The sequence below is a fragment of the Anastrepha ludens genome, chromosome 5 (assembly GCF_028408465.1).
Source record: "Anastrepha ludens isolate Willacy chromosome 5, idAnaLude1.1, whole genome shotgun sequence".
NCBI classification, from domain to species: Eukaryota; Metazoa; Arthropoda; class Insecta; order Diptera; family Tephritidae; genus Anastrepha; species Anastrepha ludens.
In genome coordinates, this window is record NC_071501.1 from 106,335,041 (window position 1) to 106,357,675 (window position 22,635).

At 37.7% G+C, this 22,635-nt stretch overlaps 1 long non-coding RNA gene across 1 annotated transcript in view; it reads left to right on the top strand.

Moving 5' to 3' along the window:
• Positions 1–19,701, top strand: part of LOC128863891 (uncharacterized) — an 80,647-nt gene extending 60,946 nt beyond the window's left edge. The window contains exon 3 of the long non-coding RNA XR_008454633.1: positions 19,649–19,701. This is a non-coding gene — a long non-coding RNA (uncharacterized LOC128863891). The remainder of the gene's footprint in view (positions 1–19,648) is intronic.
• Positions 19,702–22,635: the final 2,934 nt, after the last annotated feature.

Consider the following 22,635-nt stretch of genomic DNA (forward strand, 5'->3'; position numbering starts at 1 on the left):
AGAAAATGTAATTTTTTTTTAATCCATATTTATTACGATCTGTTTTTTAAGCATTAAGCAATATTTTTACTTAAAGCTACATATTTAATTTATTTAAGAGAAAAAAGCATTTATGGAATACACCCAGTGGTACAAGCAGTTTCTTATTTTAATATATATAATAACTAATTTATTATCATACGAAGTCTTTTGTAGATTTTGTAGGCTATGGGATTTGCACTTATTTCCGTGACGAGAGGACTTTAATGCGATTGGAGTCGTGTGTTGTGTGATGTGGCATACTTTCTTATTTCTTCAATTATTTTGGGTACTTTAAGATCACGTAAACAAAATTTTATTTCATTCTGTCCTCATTCTACCCTCAGCATTTAATCAACCTTTGGTGCTTATAGAAAAAAAATATCTTCAAAATTATGCACCACATCTCAGGGATCTCTGGTGCAATTAACAATTTGCCTGCATAACTCTGATTCTTTTAGGTCTGAGTAAAAACATGCGCCAGGTATAAGCGACGGTTGCTTGGACATTTCTTTCATGATTAAAAATGAGCTATCCAGTTGTATTCGCAACTGTTATTGCCGTTGTTGGCGGCGTGTTGGCATAAAGTGCCGATATTAATTTATAAACACATTAATAAATAACCTAATCCGCGTGGCACAATTTATTAAGCGATAAACGGCCGCAAGTCTCGTGAGCTGCAGGCTGATCCCCTAGCTTCGAGTATATGTGCATATGTATGTACGTATGTATGTATGAGTGTAGCTAGGCTTAAGCCAGTTGCAAGAATGATGATTGCTTGGGAGTCACATAACCGCAACATTTAATTATAATGCAGCGCACCAACACACGTACGCACGCCAAACACTTGAACGAAATTGCAGTGAAGATGGAGTAGTGGATGGAGCCGTTGGATGAATAAGAAAAATGGATGAAGTTGAAAATTGCAGATGAGGCAGACACTGATGTGGCAGGAAGCGCGTAGGCAGGTAACTCTGCAAATCAGCAAGCAGACGCGTTAAGAAACCGAAGAACAGGTTAGAGAAGCAGATGGACCAAACGAAGGCGGTGTAAAAAAACAATGCCGTTAAAAAAATATTAAGCGTTGAATTGCCAACGCTTTGAATGACAGCTTAGGTGTCGCTGTGGCGACTCGGTCTGCAGAATTTCGTTCAGCCGAAACTTAACTGATCATCTGTGTATAAAATAGATGGAATAGAATGGTCGTACATGGCGCAGGAAGGAACATTGACACTCAGCTTAAGCATTTATTTTTTCTTCTACGTACCATTTTGCCAACGAAAGTGGGAAGCGAGTGATGAGTGGGAAAATACTATGTGAAAATCAAAGGCCTCAACCATCATTCAAAGCGAGAGCCGGGAGCGGCTGAAAGTCATCTGTCAGAAATGACAAAAACATCCGTGCCTAGCAGCTATGCATTGTGACCAACTCCATCTTCGCGCCGCATTCGTCGCGTTGGAGTTCAGCAGCGCAGGCTTTTAGAGTTGGCCACGATGTTGGCTGCGAGTTGGTTGTGTGTTGGCCTGGCAGCGCACAAATTACTACCCATTTTGTTTGAGTTATGGCACACGTTTGTGGTTTTTGTGCGGGATGAAGGCGAGTACTGCCACTTCGCCTATGTATGCGTACCTATATGTGTGTGTGAGAAAGCCGGTCTCCGTTGAAGATTGGAACAAGCGGTTGCCAACAATTACAACTTTGTAATCGCGTTCTTTTCTTCAACTTTACGTTGCCTGCGGCTTCATTCATCGACGCACTTGGATGACACGCACACACACACACACATTGCTTTTGCGCGTGAGTGCGCGTAGGGGGAACTTGGCTAGTTTGCTTTTTTAATTTATATTAATTAAATGTGAAAATCAAGTCACTGCTGAAACCGCAAACTAAAACCCACACACGGCAGTTGTGTTTTTTTCTGCTTGCCTTTTGGTGTTGTAATTTAAAGTTGTGCAGAAAGATAAGTGGTTTTCTTTTGTAACCTGAAACTGCGCAAATCGCTTGAACCGCCAACGTCTAGTTTTATAGTTTTGCAGAAGAAAAAATAAAGCAGTTACAGGGAATTACCTTTGCACTGACCACCCACTAATAAAGTAATTATAATTTATTTTTTATGTTGAAACACAGAGGATGGTGAAACATATTGACTCGGCACATGTTACAAGCAGGTGGCACAAAATAAATCATCCGATTTTGCTTTTTTAATAACTTTTTTAGTAAATAAATAAAAACAAATAATTTCGAGTGATTGAAATTTTTTTTTAACCTTTACACGCTTCATTGCTTGTCTGTTTGTACACTGCAGCTTTTGGTTCTCCTACATCGCTGTGAGGCCTGACTTGTATCTGACCACTTAAGTCGACGTCTTCAAACGTTTGTCAATAAATGCCTCAGAATTATATGCCGTATCTTTTGGCCGAGAATAATCTCGAATATGGACTTTCTTCTCCTTACCTAAAGGTGCCCAATTAGTTGCCGAATAAAAAGACGAAAATGGAATTGGATTGGTCTTGCTCCCCGTAGAGAAGACGATAATGTTGCCAAAATGGCTTTTCGATGGAATTGGCAAGAAAGTTAACGCAGAGATCGCCCTCGTCAAACTCGAATGCGCACAATCTCCCACGGGGGTCCTTTCACTGCCAACTGAAACAAAATCAGACACATAGCGGCTGACAGAAATCGTTGAAGAACATTTGTTTGCGTCCTATGTTCCGACTAGGAGCGATATAATATGCATTGTGTTGTTCTTCTTAAGGGGTCCCGGCGGTCTAGAGCTCGAAAATTTACAGTATTTTCAGGATTTTTTTTAGAATAGAAAAACATTTTTTAAGCTTTTTATTTAACTTCTTTTACATACAAAAATGAACAAAAACATTTTTTTTTTTTTAATTTTACTAATTTAAAAAATGGCGCTAAAGTTGATATGGACGGTGTTGTCAATTTTGGCTCTTCTGTGGCGTTTATCTGAAACACAAAACAAAAAAAATTATTAATCAGTATGACTGTAGCTATGTCCCGCTACTAGAATGAAAAACAAAGATAACAAAACGAGGCGGTTTTGAATTTGACAGTCTAAAAATCAGGGGTTTTTCAGTTTTTTAATTCAACAAATACGAAATAATTGAAATAATAATATGATTCTAGTACAACATATTAAAATTTCAGACGATTCGGTTGTATAGTTTTTTGTTTCAGGCCGAAAAAAGTCGTTTCGAGATAAATTAGTTTAAAGTTTGAGGTACCAGAGCCCGAATTATATATTTAAAATAAAGCAGTGAGTAGTTTGCTGAAAACATGACTTTAATCTTCAACGTAAACTTAAGACTCATCTGTACATTCTAAAACTAATTGCTTATTATCTAAAACAAAGCTGCATTTTATGAACAGTTAAACAAAAAGCATCACGTCACCTAAAAGCAATGGTATTTTTCCATCCAAAATTGTTGCTGGTTTGTTGACAAACCACTGGTCTTTGACGGCACCCCAAAGATAATAATCCAACGGCGTCAAATCGCTTGTTTGACAATAAGCAACCCAGTTTCTCTTACTTTTTTCGCAAAGTAATGCACATACGCTTCATTCGGTGCTTTTCTTCTTCCCATTGCCGTACGTAATTTTTGTACACATTCTGCAACATTACCATGATTTTCGAAGTAATGTCGCAATATTTCCCAGCGTTCTTTGAGCGTATACACAACCATTTTCGTTCAGCGGAGGAATAAAACTAATTTTCTGTCAAATCAGATGACAGCTAAGTGTTACCATTCTTCAAATAATACCTAGTTCAAATCCGTAATGATAGATGGCGGCCCCTGTGTAATTAATAAAGGAATTGAAAAAATATAGACTGCAGCCATCTAGTTCACAAGTGACACGTATGCTTGACGTACGGCGCTATTTGCAAGAATTATAAATCTTCTGATAGGGTGATTCATTTTGCGCCACCTTGTATATTGATTATGTGCGACCTTGTATATAAATACATATGTTTCTATCAAAAAAAAATTTGCCACTGACGTTTTGTAGATCTATCAGGTGGGTCATGAGCGTGCATCCTTTTAAATAAAATTTTATTCTGGCTCCTATGCACCGCTATTTTATGCTTAAAAAGTGACAGAATTTCAGTACCGTATTTCAAAAAAACTTACTAGATCGCTTTACACTTGAATACATAGGAGCAAATTAAGACGAAGACTTTTCACCCTGAGTTTTTTGCACAATCCCTTTTAAAGAAGTCCTCAAAAATCTTTGTGCATTTGCATAATGACTTTTTGTTTGCGGTTTTCCTTGCATGGTTTTGATATTTAAGCGAACAATTTTCTTCGATCATTCGTTCGTTGAGCGTGAGGCCAAAGATATATACAGGGTGGGCCATATGGCGTTTGCTTTTTGAACCTATTTTTTTGAGAATGGTAACACAAATGACATGTCAAATGTGTTCAGAATTTACTTAAAGGTTTGACATTTACGAAATTTGACGCTATACGCTTGAACAAAATTGGGAAATATTGAAAACCTATTTCCAAAGTGGAGAGTCTTCTTTTTCTTTTCTGATTTTCACATCGGTGGCTATGTCAATAAGCAAAATTATCGGATTTGGGGCTCAGAAAATCCACACGTTACCGTAGAGAAGCAAATGCTTCCCCAACGAGTCACTGTTGGGTGCGGTTTTTGGTCTGGCGGCATCATCGGGCCATTTTTTTTTTCGAAAATGAGCGATGAGACGCGGTTACAGTAAATGACGAGCGTTACCGTGACATGCTCAAAGAGTTTTTGTTTCCAAAAATTGAAGAGGATGACATGGACGACATTTGGAACTTGTCACACTGCCAAATCTACACTCGAACTTTTGGCTACCGTTTTTGAATTCCGATATCAATTGGCCGCCTCGGAGCTGTGATTTAGCCCGTTGGACTATTTTTTGTGGGGAGCCGTTAAGGACAAATGCTATGCGAACCATCCAGAGATGATTGATGCTTTAAAACACGAAATCGAAGTTGCCATTCATGAAATTGGAGCCCAAACAATCGAAAATGTGCTTAAAAATTGGGTTGATCGAATGGCCTACTGTAAAGCCAGTCGTGGCAGTCATTTGAACGATATTATTTTTCATTCATAAATGACAATGTTCAATCTTCAAAATAAAAAAAAAGTTTGAAAAAATATTGATTAGTTTTTTTATAGCCGATACAAAAAGCAAATTTTACATACACCCTATATATATAATTGGCGCGTAAACCCGTTTTGGGTGTTTGGCCGAGCTCCTCCTCCTATTTGTGGTGTGCGTCTTGATGTTGTTCCACAAATGGAGGGACCTACAGTTTCAAGCCGACTCCGAACGGCAAATATTTTTATGAGGAGCTTTTTCATGGCAGAAATACACTCGGAGGTTTGCCATTGCCTGCCGAGGGGCGACCGCTATTAGAAAAATCTTTTTCTTAATTTTTTTATCTTTCACCGAGATTCGAACCGCCGCTCACTCTCTGAATGCCGAATGGTAGTCACGCACCACCCCATTCCTCCACGGCGGCCGCCTAAAGATCACTTTAATAAAAATTCGAAAATGCGAATACGATGAAAGCGATTTGTCAAAAACCCCCTCGATTTCAGGGCTTAAAGTCATCGTGTAAATTTGACTCTATATAAGGTTTTGAAATAAATATTAGGCGCATTAAAAACGAGTTCGCTAAAGTTACAAATCGGTTCTCGCATGCCTACTTATAGACACCACCGAAGCAAACCGGATAAAGATTGTTAGTGTATCAACTGTTTCGTGTAAATATTCATTTTATCAAGTTATTTATTGCCTGAAAATGTAACGAGATCTCAAAGTTAGAGATAAATAAAAACCATAAAACAACAAAATTTAGTAAATTTTGGTACCTACACCCATTTTATTTTTTTGTTTTTGTTTTTTTTGGCATTTATCTTCCGAAATTCGCATGGAACACTTATTACTCGAACACTCTAAGCGCAGCCTCATCCGATATTGTCATTTCTCGGCTTCAGCGCCGGGCATTATGAGGGACTTGTAAAGCGACATTTTTTATTCGCGGGGAGAGCACTTCAATTTTCTGTAACAGAGACTCTGTTGTTTATGTTAGGCGGCCCAGATAATCACTTTTTCCAGTGCTGCTTTTCCGTTGGGTTTGCAGGGTAGCATTGTTTTCTCAGTATTCAGCCATCGACCTTTAATGCTTGAAGAAATCAACTCAGTGAGATTTCCCACAAACTGCTCTTCTACTACGTTTCAAAAGTTTCCAGTCCAGTTCCAATAAATTTGAAATTAAAAGTTTTTTCTGATCCTAAATAACCACCGCAACTTCCGCTGCAAATGACTCAAAATCGCAGAGGAGAATAGAAGCGCTTCTATCATACTTCCCCATGCTCAACAATTTACCGCTTCATACACACAAAAAAAAGCATGTCTACTTGCACACACACACACATGCATACATACAATTAATGTGTAGTAGATGTACAAATTTGCATGCATCGGTTATTAATCGCATATTCCAGGTAGCTATAATTTAACTTTCCTTCTGCAGCTCCTGCGGCTATACTCACGCCGCAATGATGATGACCTCGCGCTCCCCTCAACTTCACCTCACGCCATGCCATTTGGCAAATCACTGCTGCTTGAATATATACATATATACATATGTATGTATTTATGTCTACCCGTACGTTCAATAAATTGCTGTAGTTTGTAGCTCTGCGGTTCCACTTCACTCCCATTCCTTTTTGGGCAAAGTTGTATTTCAGCGTTGACCATTGCCTTTTTGCGCAATTCTTTGACAGCAAAAATATTATTTGTGTCTCATAAATTTCCATTTCACACCTGAGTAGCATTTAATAATGATTCGTATTAATTTTGTTCACACAGATGCTAAAGAAATACCAGCAAAAAAGAAAGGCTGACAAAAGGCATAAAGTTGACAGCGCCGAGGTGTGTATGAGTGAGTGTACAAGGCGATTTAGAGTCGAAGTTCGCCACTGACCACTCACCACCAACTTCACCACTTCAGGCCATCAGCAGATTAAAAAGCATTCGAACAAATGGAGGAAGAAGAAGTTCGCTGCCCATTTTTGGCGACGAACAATTTTACGAACGAGTCTTACAAACGCGCCAAGCTGCGGAACGAGTGCTAAGCTTCATGTTGGTAGCCAGTTGCCAGATAGCTTCTTGGAAATCATTAAATAGTGTCAGCTGCCTTGCAGCTATCAGCTCTCCTGTCTGCCCTGCGCAATTATAGTAAAGCCATGTTTCCTACTTAATAAGATTTTTATTGGTATCCGTATGGCGAAATAGTAGTAAATGCATATTTCCTTATATTTTTCAGCTACTCGTTTCCTCTAAAATCTGCGCACTTAAGTAATTTACAGTTAAAGTTATCAACCAATATGAGAGAGATTATGTACGCGATATCTTAGTGGATTTGGAGGTTTGACTGAGCTGCTCCTCTATTTGGTGGTGTGCGTCTTGTTGTTTTTCCACAATCAGAGGGAGCTACAGTTTTGTACCACATCTGAATGGTAGCTGGTTTATGTGGAACTTTTTTGATGGCAGAATTACACTCAGAGGTTTGTCATTGCCTGTCGAGCGGTAGGAAACAATTTTTTTATCATTTGGTGTTTCATGCTCGTAGTTTCGAATCAGGTCACTACCGAATGTCAGTCACGCACCAATCCACTCAGCTACGACGGCCGGCTAGATGAGATATCTGTAGAGAAAAGCTCAGAGGATCATCTCGATAACATCAGAGAGATCTACTCAATAGTTTTATTGAGAATAACATAATCGCATACCATCTACAGGCTATATAAAGTGAAGCCTACTGGTTCTATGTGACAACCATCCGGTAGGTTCGAAACCTCAAGTGAACATGAAACTGATAAATAAAGCTGTCATCCTTTGGCAGGTATTGACAAACTCATTTGTGTATTTCTGCCACGAAAAAATGTGTCATAAAAATTATCGGCCGTTTGGAGGCGGCATAAAGCTGTAGATACCTCCATTTGTGCTAGCTTCCTTCTGCAGAGAATTGCAGCGCTGCATAAAGCTTAAGTGGTGCAGGTACAGCAGTTGACCGGAAATACGGAAATGTTAACTAAACTAGGCTGGTTTCCACTCTCCATAAGGGTATAGAGAGGTCTCACTTAGCTATGAAGGCCTGTTGTGATATTACTAGCTGCGGTTTAGATTCATGAGAGATCTAGTGCGAGGATAATTTTCCTCACAAATATAAAAATGTTTCTTTGTTAATAAAATACATTGCGATTTGTTTAACTCACTAAGCTACTGGTATTACATTGCGATCTCTTAAGTGGTGTCATAAAAGGTGATCAATTTAGAGGTATCAGATTTTAAATTGAAATAAAACAACGAAAATCCAAATTAATTCGGCAATCTTTATTATTTTTGTGTAATAATCCCGTTTAAATATTGGCCGCAACTGCGTCGTAATTCGGCCATCCGTAAACGCTAATTTTAAATGACTCGCTGGAGTACTTCGGACGGCATCTCCTGAATAACTTTAGTAATGTTGGCTTCCAATGCCTCAAAGCCTCGAAGCTGATTTGTCTGCAAAACATTTAGACTTTGCATACCTCAGCAAATAAAAGTACAAAGGTGTGATATCACACGCTCTTGGTGGACAATCCACTGGTCCCAGATGAGAGAAAAATTGCTCACCGAAACGACGACGCAGTAAATCCATCAAGGACTGTTTGGCAAGTAGCACCGCCTTGTTGCTGTGGAGATCACGGGCTTCAATTTTCGGCATCAAAAAATTGTTCATCATGGCGGGATAGCGTTCCCCATTCACCGTTGGATTGGCGCTAGCCTCGTCTTTGAAGAAATATGGGCTGACGATTTCTCCAGCCCATAGGTCGCACCAAACGCTTGTTTTGAATGTATGTAATGGTTCTTCTTGAATGGCTTTGCTGTACACCATAAGTTGACCTGAGCGCGCAATGAACACTTTTCACAGATCATCGATTTTCGTCACACAATCGTACGATTTGTAAACGTTGTTGAAGGTATCCTCACCGGGCAATGCCCGTGAGGGGTCCATGCGGTGGGGCTTGGAATTACTTCAAGCCCTTTCTGCAGAAGCTGTCTGGAGGATGAGGTGGAATCATCTCAGGACCTTCTTCTCAGCTGCTCTGCTTTCGTCGGGCTAAGGTTTAAACATAATTTCAAATTTCTGTCCAAGTGGGCCCCTCGCAAGGGCTTAACTGATTGCCTTAACCTAAACGTTGTTGGAACGATAGTCTTTCCATGATGAAATGTCAATGAGTACTGAAAAAATCTAGTTATTTTGACGTAGTCACGCGTGTCAAAAACACACTACATATTGGAAAAAGTACCTCCAATCTGGTCGCCCTTTATTAAAGCAAAATTTGCGTGCCTCACATTTTTGAAAACTAACTGGAATCTGCTGATATTTTTTTTCTTTTCAAAAGACGATTATGAGATATTTGTTAATATAAATCTCAGCAAAGCTACCAACTATTTCAGAAGGTACTTGTCATTAAAGTCAACTTAAGTCATTGAATCTAACTTAAATAAAATATTTTACATTATAAGTCTCATTATTTAATAGCCACATCTCGTATATATTCTTTTAATCAGTTCTAAGAAGAAAATCATAAACTTAAACAAGCATTTCCTAACCAGTGCCAGTGCTTTCAACGGGTAATTGAACCACTCCATAAAACCTAAAATGCGTTCGCCACCGTTGCATAGTTCGTTTGCTAGTATTACCTACCTTATTTATAATCCGGGAGCCAGGGGTCGATTTTGGACTGCGTTTTTATACCGTTAAATTCTTGACTATACTTGTGACTTAGCTTTCATGAATAACGAAAGTGAACGTCAGGCGCACCCGCGGTGGGTGTGATTATGGGAGAGCACGAAACGTGTCGAAAAAAATTTGTAACAACTCATTTAATACCGGCTGAAATTTTTTTTGTGTATTGTTGACATTTAGTAGAATAAAAAAAAAGTCAGCTCGCCGTAGAGGGGGGGAAATACGTCAGCTGAACAGGCGAACGTGTAAAATAAATTAAAAAGTAAAACTAATATACTTTATGCCGATTGAAATTTTTTTATGTACATAATTTTGGACACATATGAAGATATAACAATGATGGTCAGCTGCGTTTATAGCGGTGGGAAGACCGTCAGCCGAAGCAAGAATGTATCATTGCGTTCATACATCTCGGCGGCGCGCGGAATTTTCAATGCTTGAAATGATGAGGTCAAAATGACCCCTGGCTCCCGGACTATTATTAACTATTTGCCCTTACATTTTGTTGGAACGCATTTATCGGCTGTCGAACGAATTTTGTTATGAAAACAGTTTTTCTTTACAACTAAACAACTCACTTTGCTAAGAATTTCTAGTTTTTAAGTATTCAAATAAATGCCAATCTTTCGTCAATCAAAATTTTCGATAGACGTTTTCGGGGCTTGCGAGCGAGTGAACACAACGCATTTATGTATGTGTGTGTGTGTGTGTGTATACATTTACTTGAGTGCATGTTTCGTATGCCAGTAAAGTGATATGTTCGCATATCGAATTTCCCCTGGCGTCTTGTCGTAAATTAAATGAACCGTAATTACTGAGCTAATTATTAATTGACATGAGATTGGCGCCAGCTAACAGCAAGCGCCAAGTGGTTTTTCATAGTTAAGAACAAGGAGCCATACACACATACAAAATAACACTTAAATATTGAAAAAAAAAATAAAAAAAATTTAAATGAAGCCTTAATTATTATATATGAATGTGTTTATACTCATAAGTTTATTTATAAGTGCAAACAAGCTTTTCTATGTTAAAAAACACTCATCAGTGTGATCCTCATACGATCGTCAATTTTTCTTTGTTTGTTTCTTATTTCTTATTTTTAAAAGCAATTTTCTTTGGAGTAGTTGTCGCGCCGCCGCTTGCATTGATGAGGAAGCACTTGAAACAATTTGATTTGTAGTTTATTATTTTGCAGCCGCACTTTACTTTAATTACATGAATATGTACAAATTGCGCAATATATTGATATTGTAATAATGATCAAATGATTGTATTGTTTCAAACTATCATCAATTCGGTCAGCTGCTTTGGTACAAAAGAGTGCCCTGTAGAGAAAATTCTAAGCACATAGAAAAAACAAGGATGTTAGATTATCAGGTTTGGCTATCCGCTATGGTGCAAAAAAATTGAGCGAGCAGTTGCGGCTACCACGCGATCCAGGACTCGGCAGCAGAATTCTGCCCCCTCGTTTCACGCGTATTCACACACTGGACCAATCAGAGACGGCAGATGTTCAGATGACAACGAAGCAATGGGCCTCTTCTTTTCGCCGAGACTTCTCTAGTGGCGAATAGATGAAACAATTGTTGCAAAGAGGGATGCGAGATGCACTGGTAAGACAGTGCGGCCCAATGAGCTATAGCTATACTCGCTAGCGGCGAATCTTACTTGATAACTTCGTTGTTGCTTTCGCATGCAAATTTTTCGTCAAGCTAATCGAGCGTAGACGGGGAAATGGCGAATAGAAGAGACCTAATATAAGTGGAGACTGTGTTGATTTTTTCGTATGTTGCCAAAACAATTATGGTGAAAAGATTTTAGAGGGTGTTACGTAGCAGACCGTGATTCGGCTCTGAGCTAATTCGGCAGAATCAGCTGATAGGCTAACGCCACTTGGGTCACGAAGCCGCTTGTTTACGAAAAACTGAGATTGTGTTGGTGATACACGAAAAAAAAATGAACCAATGACAGCACTTCGTGGCCATCTGAACAACGAGTGATTGGACGAGCGTTTGAATACATGTGAAATGATCGTGCAGAATTCGACTGGCAGTCCCCTCATAATTTTTTTCACTACAGCTAAACGGCACGTAAGTACTACTTGTAGTGTACCTGGGGTATTCTTGCCATCTAACAGCTAAATAGCAAATTTGGTAATCTATCCCCCTTGCAGCACAAAATCAGTTTTGTTTTTGTAAATTGTTCGTTGTCTTGATCCCGGTTATGTAAGCCAATCAGCTAATTCTTTCGAATTCGCTGAGAGCCGATTAACGGTCTAGGATAGGAAGGTTCATCTCGACTTTCTAGCTTTCTGGCACTGTTAGGAACAAGTGGAAGAGAAAGTGATTGAGGTTTCTTAGGAGAGCACAATATAAAAAAGTGTCAGAGAACAGCTTAGCTAGGCAAAGAAATTTTATAATTTTGGGATTTATTCAAATTTGAAAATTTTGTTAGAGTTTTTTGAAGTTAGATGTTGGGTATGGGAATAAGTTTTCGCCCTCGTAAAAGAGGTGTCGCTGCTGAAACTATTTTTGTGTTCGCTCTAGTAATATACTGGGGATTTGAAGGTGTATATGTGAGGCCTCAATCGCAGTAGAACGACATTTGTTTGAAGTCAAAGATCCTATTTTATATGACGTCAAAAATGTCTATGTTCGTCCCGAAAAAAACAGCATTTTCTTCCCGCTTCCCACTTCATGCTTCATTATTACCTTTAAAAAAAAGTGCAGCTGAAACGTATCGCATATTGATCAATATTTACGGTAATTGGGCTTCACCAAATACAACTTGTAAAAAGTGGTTTCGACGCTTCCAAAGTGTCAATTTCGACGTGAGTGATAAAGATCGCGAAGGGGCACCGAAAAAATTCGAATATACTCATCTACAACATTCATTGGATGAAGACGCATGTCGTACCCTTGATGATATGTCTAAAGAGTTGAATGTTGACAGATCAACCGTCGGTAAACGTATGCACGCGAAGGGAATAGTCCAGAAAGCAGGTAACTGGGTGCCACATCAATTGAAGGAGAGGGAGAGATATCGAGAGACGTTTGGTGACGTGTCAGATGCTTCCTGAACGGCAGAAAAGAAAAAGTTATCTGCATCGCATCGTCACTTGCGATAAAAAATGGATATATGTATATGATAATTCTAGCCGTCGAAAAAGTTGGAGCCTGCCAGCTGAACGAGTTCCATAGACAGCGAAATAAAATATTCATGCTTCAAAGGCTATGTTGTACATTTGGTGCGATCAGAAGGGTGTCATCTATTATGAACTCCTTAAACCATTTGAAACCATCACTGTTGATCGCTACTGACTGCAGCTAATGCGTTTGAATCGAGTTCTCAAAGATAAGCGGCCGGAATGGGCCGGTAAACATGACAAATTGAACAACTCCAGTCCACACGTTGCTAAATCGGTCCAGAAAAATTTAGAGGGACTGAATAGGGAAATCTTGCCTCACCCGCATTGCACCGTATTCCCCAAACATTACACCTTCGGATTACCATTTGTTCCGATCAATGCAGTCATCCCTTATTGGAGAGCGGTTCACTTCTTACGAGAGCAACGCAAAATGGTCCAATGAACGGATCAAGTCAAAAGAACTCGAATTTTTCGTCAGAGGAATCCGTATGCTGCCGGAAAGATGGAGTAAAGTTGTATTTAATTGCTTAAATAACTCGTAACTTTGGCTAAGACAGGACGGAAACTTATTCACACAACTTATTATACACAATACCTTCGGTTCTTAACATTTTTAACATCTTAATATTTTTATTTTTTAACTTTTTAGGCTAAAATATATATATAAAAAAAATGTCTGGAAAAGTTTTAATTTTTTTTTCAAATTTTGTTCATATCTTTTTCATTAATGCTCAGTAATCTCTGAAATTTGGATTTCTATAGCTTTGCGAGTAATAAACCAATTTGTATTAGTTGCCTCGGTATCGTCAGCCTCATGCGGTAATATAGAAGACAGTTTTGAAGCCAATATTTTAAATTATTGAAATTTTAAATTAGAAAAGAAACTACAGGGTAAACGATATGAAGTGTTACCTATTCAAAACATCATAACTTTCTTGTGTGAAATTAGTTTTTATTGATTTCAAAGACAAAATTATTCAAAAATGATTACAATTTTAACATATATTCACTTTAGCTCGATATGACCACCTTTTGCCTTGATTATAGCCTTCAAACGGTCAAAAAATGAGTTGCATGCTGCACAAATGTGATCTTGAGGTATTTTGACCCATTCTCGTATAATCGCTTATTTCAGCGCATCCATACTGGCATATTTTTTAGTCCCCACCTTGCCCTCCAAAATGGACCAGATGGAATAGTCCGTCGGATTTGCGTCTGGCGAATTCGAAAGCCATTATGTGGACGAAATGAAGTGTGGAACATGATTTTTTAACCATTCTTGGTTCACACGAGCTCTAAGAGACGGTGCCGAGTCCTGTTGGAATGTCCATGGTCTACGACCGAAATGTTTGCATGTCTACGGCTCTAAAGCAGCTTCTAAAACATTTTTCCGATAATAAGTCGCATTCACTTTGACACCAGGCTCGATAAAAACGATTGGAGAGCGTCCATCAGCGGTAACTGTGGCCCAAACCATTACTTGCGATGGGAAATTGCTTCGAGTGGCCATACGTAGGCTCAAATTCTCGTATGAGCGTTCGGTCAAGTAAACACGATCGTTTTGAGTGTTTATGAACTGCTCAATTGGGAAATTTTTTTCATCAGAAAACACAATGTTAGGAAATTCGCCACGTTCGTGCAAGCGCAACAACTCCTTTGCTCTTTCGCACCGAACTTTTTTTGCTGGGGTGAAAGATCGTGTGTTTTTTGGAACTTGTAAGCCTTGACCTTGAGCTCATTTTTCAATATGCGTCGAATGCTGTCTTGCGATATTTTCAGTTCTTTGGCCATTTTTCTTCCACTTCGGCGTGGATTTCGTTCAAGTCGAGCTTTCACTTTCCGAACCATTTCTGGCGTTGTTGTGTTTTTTTGGTCCACCTCCATAGCGTTTTGCAATGCTACCAGTATCGTTGTAACGTTTATAGTGCGATACACAAACATTTTATTCACTTTGAGGTGACTGAGCTCACGAACAATGGCTGGTTGTGATTTTCCAGCCAAATATAACGCAATCACACTATTACGTTTGAATTCCATCACAGAAAAAAATGCTTTTGATGGCTTATAAAGAATATATTGAACTGTCATTAGAACAATTTTGACGTTGATGTCCTGAGCTGTTTTACAAATACAAGCAGTGTGAAGTTGGTAACACTTCATATCGTCACCCTGTAGAAAAGTCCAAATGCTCTAAATTACTGTGTGGTTAGACCCACGAACTCCTCATTTCTCATGATCTATAGGTACACTCAGTAAAAGTTTCGTAGTTGCGAAAGAGCTGACTTTCCTGCAGGGTTTTATTTCATCTCGAATTACAATCAATTGTGTGTAAGTGATGCTCAACAGTAAATATTTATCGTGACCTTTCAATTTATTCACTTACAAGCGAATTCACAGCATTTTAATATATATATTGTTTTTTTTTGTTCAAATGGTTATGATACCAGTAATTGAAGGTACAATATGCTTCCCAAAGCCTGGGCGGGGATAAGAAACTGGTTAGTAAAGGTCTCTTAACACGTTGGCTGCCACGTCGCACGTTTTCATGCGACACGTAAATGTTACCCCGAGGCCACGTCACACATTTTTGTACATTTTAATATAGAATTTTACATAGAATTTGGATTCTCTGGCCTGTGGTGAACATTTTGGTGTATTTCCGATGGCCGTTGTGTATTTTTAATGGTATTTTTTTGGATAATAAAAAAGTTGTAAATTAAAATTTGTCTTTTTATTAATTCTTTTAAAAATTAATTCATTCATGAACAAAACAAATATAAAAATATATATGTATGTAAATTCAAATGGAAATCAGTAGAAAAACAATAAACTTAAAATTAAAAATTCAATTTTTAATGGAGATCAGTGCAAAAATTAGTTTTTCTGGTGGGAATATTTAGGAAAACATTCTACACATAGTTGCGGTTTATTGTTTGTTTGTAGCCTTTTTATATATTATAAAGGCATTTACGACAGACATTCCTAGTAACAGTTCAAAAGCCACTTAACACCTCTTCTGAGAGTGGTGGCGTAGGCGGTCATTTGATCGGATATATCAACACCTAATTTGGCTTTGTTGTAATCAATAACAGCAAGAGGTTTTTCAAAAGCTCGTTGCCTTCGCTTCCTGGTGGAAAACTTAGTAAAATAAACCAAAAATATCAAATACAACTCAAAAACTACAAAAAATTACTGTCGCACATTTTCGTGCGACGTGGCCCCACGACATGTTTTATGATCTCCCAGGCCATGTCGCACGAAAATGTGCGACACAAAAAAACCATTATAACTGCAAAATTAGCGACCAAAATAAAGTCGCGAGTAGTCAAAACTTATTTTTAGGCACTAAGAAACAAAAAAGAACATAAATAAGTTGTTGGCCTCAGGTGACCAAAATTGTTAAATGACACAGCTACTGAACGATCAAAATTCTAAAATGGCTTTGGCAGCCAACGTGTTAAGTAGTATATCTTGTTTATTTTAAAGATTCTAAAGAGTAATCATATGGTGATAGGTTAAAAAATAAATTTCCACATATTAGCTTCTTATTACTAAGACTCTTTTTTTTTAATATTTATAATTTTTATTGGTTGGTTTTATATTCTGAATTAAAAAAAAAAATTTGTATCTCAATTGAAGCGATGTGAGAAGCAATCATCTCTAACGATTATATTATATTACGTGGGTGTTATTAGTAATTTATGCTAAGAATAATCTGATTTGTGGCGAGGCAAGAGGAGGATTTGTTTTTTTTCGTTTTTTCCGCGATAATGTGACGACTGACTGCGTTCATCGTTCGTGATTTCTTGATGTAAAACTCAACCTATAGGCGCGTAATCATAGTCAAAATAACGCACGGTCTAAATTTGTTAAACTCGGGTTTGAGGAAAACTTTAGTTTATTTTAACCATAGTCGAATTAGTACCTGGTTTTTAGCTAGAATTTAAAGCCACCAAAAGCTAGTACTACAATTGGTTTTAAGTACAATAAAATCAAAAGAAGTTTACGAATGTCTGTGCACCTAAATATTGAAAATCAATAAAAAATGATTAATTTTCAAGATTTTTAAAGAGATTTTGATCTAATAAATGCTAAAAGATTGACCAGGCAGTAATTCATTTGAGTTAGATGAAAAACACAAACCAAAAAAATAATGAAATTTTCAAAAATCAACGCAAATTTTGAGCCACTTCAAACTGGTTTTTTTTCATACCAAAATTCAGTGGGCTATAAAGCTGCATACTTGAAATTTGCCTAAAAACTTTTATTAAAAAGTTTGAAAGTTGTTTTTTTTTAATTTTGCACAAAGTTTGAAACTTTAAGTTATACGGTTTTTGTTGTAGTGTGAACTGTATTTAAAAAAAAAAAACTATAAAATAAATAGTCCAATCTTGGAAATATTGCGCGCTGCTATTATTATTATATCGATATAAATATTATTAAAATCCTAACTTTATTCGAAAATTATTTACTGTTTTGGTCTTCCGTCGTTTTGAACGCAGGACTATGATTATGTGTTACAAAGTTTCACAGCCAAGGTTTGATTTGGATTTGTGTAACTTTGTTTGTTAAATAGCGAACTGAAACGATCATTCCGAAGCCATCGTTCCGTGTGTCATAAAATAGGTCTTCTACAACTTTAAGCGGAAGTCAATCATAAATCGTAACTGTTTCGAGATTTGGAAGAAACTTATATACATAGAAGCTTGGTATAATTGTATATTTTCTGAGAATATTACTTTGAAAATGGAGTTAAGTAAATAAAAGGAATACAAACTAAAAGTATACAAAATAAGAAGCAAGACTAAAATAAATAAATAAAAATTTTAATGAAAACAAATTAAAAAGAAAAAATATAAAAAAAATTAAAAAAGTAATAAAAAAACAAATTAATAAAAACTAAAAAATGAGAAAAAAATGAAATAAATAAATGTTAATATAAAAATTTGAAAAAAAGTTTAAGAAATTATAAATAACCAAACATAGAAATAAAAAATGTCACATTTGACCTTGATGGTCTTTGCAACACTACGTGTGCTGAGCTGCAAATTGATATTTTTATCAAAAAACTTGGTATATTTTTAGCATAAACTTACATATGTATAACGTTTTCACTTACTATCTTTCACAAAAGATGGAATTAACTCATGAAGCATTTCGTGCGATGACTTATTACGATTTTCAACGTGGATTATGAAAACAGCAGCGCATTGATCAACTTCGACTTTTGATGTTGAAGCACAACATTTCGCCACTGTGAAACTCTGGTACATCGAGTTATAACGTGGCCACCGATTCTTTGTCTGTAGTTCAAGAAAGAATCGATACTGTGCGCCAGTTGATAACGTCATGAAACATATTGCAAAATATAGACATTCTTGGGCATTGGTGGGACCAGCATACTCTCATGACTTTTGTAGTATACCGCATAATTTGACAATGGCCCAAAACTGACTCGTGTCGATTGGTGTAAAGAAATGTTGAAGAAATTCACCACGGCGGTTTGAAGCACGCCTATGCCATCGTAACAGATGAGGAGTCTGGGATATATACATATGAGCCGAAGCAAAACAGCAATCCACAGTATGGCTGTTCCAAGACGAGTTTAATTCAACTTAAGTTGTTCGTGGAAGAAGCAGGTCAAAGCAAATGATTGCCCCATTTCTTCGTAAAATCGGGTCATGTCGGAACGGTACCAATAGAGGAACTTAACAATTAGACGAACAGTTAACTCTGAGTGCTACACAACCATTTATTTGTCAGAAGTTTTCGAAGAATTAATGGAAAGCAACCGCCGAAGCCGAATCAATCTTCACCAAGTCAGTGCGTGGGCTCACGTATCGGTTCACCAAGAGAGTTTTTGAGCGCTCAAGAGATCGAATAATCATGCGCCTTGCAGCACTGATCTGACACCCAAGGATTTTCTTTTCATTCCCGAACATAAAAAAATAAAATGCGAAGTCAACGTTTCTCACCGCCTGAGGAAGCGGTTGAAGCCTTCAAACAGCTCATTTTGTAAGTATTCGCTTCTGAGTGACAAAGGTGCGTTGCGAAGTGTACGAGCATTGACTTCCAAGGAGAATATTTACAAAACACAATAAATCCATTTTCACTACGATTTTACTATGTTTTCATTATTATAATGAAAATATAAGAGGCAACGCTCGTATGTATAGGTGTGTATATGTATGCAAGCCTAGTGGTATTTTTACCTTGTGATCATTGAAAAAAGATAACTATTTGACTTATTGCATTTTTATCAGGTTTTTGTGTATTTTTAAATTTACATATTTCTACTCGTATTCATTACTGTCTTCCTTGAATGAAGTTTTGCTTACAAATCTGTATTTTATTAATGAATATGTTAAGTTTTTATATTAAATATTCATATTAATATTTTTTATTAATGTTAAAAGTGTTTTGTAAATATTTTTATTAGTAAATAACACTGATCTGGCGCCAGCCTAATTATTATTTTTAAACACACTTACACACACGCACACACTTGTCAAGTTTTCAAGTTTTATTTTTGTTATTTTTGAATCCGCTTATTGGAGTACCGGCGCCTATTTTCCTACATTTTTATTTATTCAATATAAAAATAGAGCAAAAGACGTTTTGTAAAAGTTTCCCCATTGAAGCCGATTTCTCTTCTCTTTTTTAGGTAAATTGACAATGGCTGCAGAAACCGATGATGAACTTTCGGAAATGTTGGAGAAAGAAAGGATTGGTAAGTGTAGAGATTCTGAGTTTGTTGTGAAAGAGCAGGCTTAGTAAGGGGAATTGTGAAAAATGACACAGCGAAAATTGTGGATTATAGAAAAGCATGAAAGGGATTGAGTGCCACAGTAGTTTTTACGAGGGTTGCCGTTTTGCGCCCAATGATGAAAACACGGCAAAATAATAATGAAAATGGCTTTTTTTTACTTTTTTATGTAATGTTTTTTTAATTTAATTTTTATTTTTTATTTTTTTTTTATTTTTTATTTTTTTTTAATTTTTTATTTTTTTTTTAATTCTTTTTAAATTTTTTTGTATTCAAAATATTCATCGTGCAGCCTGAAATTACCAGACAAAACACCTCGTAAAGTTCATTTCTTATGTTAAAACCAAAAAATTTAAGGAAGAGGAGTACCTTTGCTCAAGCGCACAAGTCGAGGTGTGGACCACCAGAGGGTATCAAAAAATATTATAACATACTTTGGAGCGACGAAACGAAAATAAATTTATTTGGAAATGATGCTGGTCGGAACGTTAGTCGTCCTAAAGGACGAGAGTTCTCACCGCGGTACACAAAACAGTCAAGCACTGGGGCGGTAACATAATGGTTTGGGGTTGCTGCTCTTGGTATGAAGAAAGACCTATTCACCTCATTACATATAAAATGGATAAATTTGCATGACATTTATGTTTTAAAGATAATCCCTTTCAAATGTTGGCCGCAACTGCCCCGTAATTCGGCCATCCGTAAACACCAATTTTGAATGACTCGCGACTTGCTGGAGGACTTCGGTCGATGTCTCGTGAATAACTTTAGTAATTTTGGCTTCCAATGCCTCAATCGAAACTGATTTGTCTGCAAAACATTTAGACTTTGCAAAGCTCAGCAAATAAAAGTACAAAGGTGTGATATCCCACGCTCTTGGTGGACAATCCACTGGTCCGTTATGAGGGATAAACTGCTCACCGAAACGACATTGCAGTAAATCTGGTGTTTCACGGGCTATATGGCAAGTAGCGCCGTCTGCCGTCCGCCGTCTTGTTGTGGAGTTCATGGGCTTCAATTTCCGGCATCAAAAAGTCGTTTATCTTGGCGCGATAACGTTCGCCATTCACTTTTACATTGGCGCCAGCCTCGTCTTTGAAAAAATATGGGGCGATGATTCCTCCAGTCCATAGGCCGCACCAAACGATTGTTTTCAATGGATGCAATGGCTGTTCTTGAATGTCTGCAGGCTGCTCTCCAGTCCAAATATGGCAATTTTGCTTATTGACGAGGCCGTTAGACCAAAAATGGGCTGAACTCCATAAGTCGGCCTGAGCGCGCGATGAACTTTTTTCACAGACCGTCGATTTTCATAACGCAATTGCACGATTAGTAAACGTCGTTGAGGCGTATTTCTTTCCATGTTGAAATGTCTATTAATACTGAAAAAAATGTGTTTAGTTTAGCTCAAAAACAACCTATTGGAAAAAGTACCTTCAATCTAATCACCCTTTACAAGGACTTAGTACAAGAGTTGTTGCTACCATTTGCTTTTTATGCCAGATAATGACCCTAAACACTTCTCACTATAGTGCGTGACAGGTTTCTACAAAATAATGTTAACGTTTTGGATTGGGCAAGTCGATCACTCGACCCGACTCACCGTCTGCATATTGGAAATATTCAAAAATAAGACACATTTATGGCAAAAAATCAAAGAGCTGCAGAAATCTGCGTAATGCACTCCGTCGTCGCATAAATACATGTACATATGTATTTACGATTAATCCTGGGCTTTCAATGACTCAATCACTGCATGCATTCACCTGTGTATCTTTTCCGCCCGCTCCTATGGGAAAATTCAACAACATCCGTCACTGCTTCGAAGTGACATTCGTCACTAAAGATAGCCTCTAAGAAAGATAGATAAACTTACCTGTATGCCAAAGCCATGTAGACGTTTTTTTCTTTCACTTTTTTTTAAATTTAAGTTTCATTTCAATTTAGATTTTTAGATACTTCGGTCGCCGACGCAGTCGATCTGTCTCAGTCTGAGTAGCGGAGATGATAGGTATGCAGGTAGGTTTGGCAGCCGCATCGCACATAGAGACAACGATGCCACTTAGACCACGGAATGGGTCCGTTGTGAGCCGCGGGGGCTGGGCTACATTTGCCTTTCCATATTGAAACATCCTGAGCTTTTGACAAAGCGTAAAAGGTTGTTGATACCTAAAGTGTATAGATTATCTATATTCGTTAAGAAGTAGGATTTTAAAAATCGGTTTCTGCTTCTGGCTAGAGCCGGGCATGTGCAAAAAAGGTGTTGAATTGTTTCCAATTCCTCCTCATTTCTGCAGCTCCGACAGAAATCATGCGTGTAAACGCCTAATCTCTTTGCATGATTTCCTATGAGACAATGTCCTGTGAAGGCCCCTACTAAGGTCCTGATTTGAAGTCTACTCAGTTTTATAATACTCTTGGACAGACGTAAATTTAGCCTTGGCCATGTTTGCCTAGCAATTTCGGAGGTGTTAGCGCTAATCCATCTTTGATTTGCAGACCTGATTAATGCGTCCTTAATGAGAAGCTTACAAGTTGCGAGAGGTATCTCCATAAAATTACCTATGTCTGGCATACAGGTACCTTCTCTTGCAAGTTGGTCTGCCCCACAGTTCCCTGGTATATCTCTGTGGCCTGGAACCCAGCATAAGATTATACGATATTGTTTGGCCATCTCATTTAGAGATTGGCGACAACGTAAGACACTCTTTGATGTTGTTTGGAATGAATCCAGGGCTCGTAGGGCAGCTTGGCTGTCTGATAGAATGCAGATATCCGTTGATGATATTTAGCCATTTTAAGCCTTCATGAATAGCGTTTATTTCCGCTTGAAAAACGCTACAGTGATCCGGTAATTTGAAGGATTCACTAATAGAAAGCTCTTC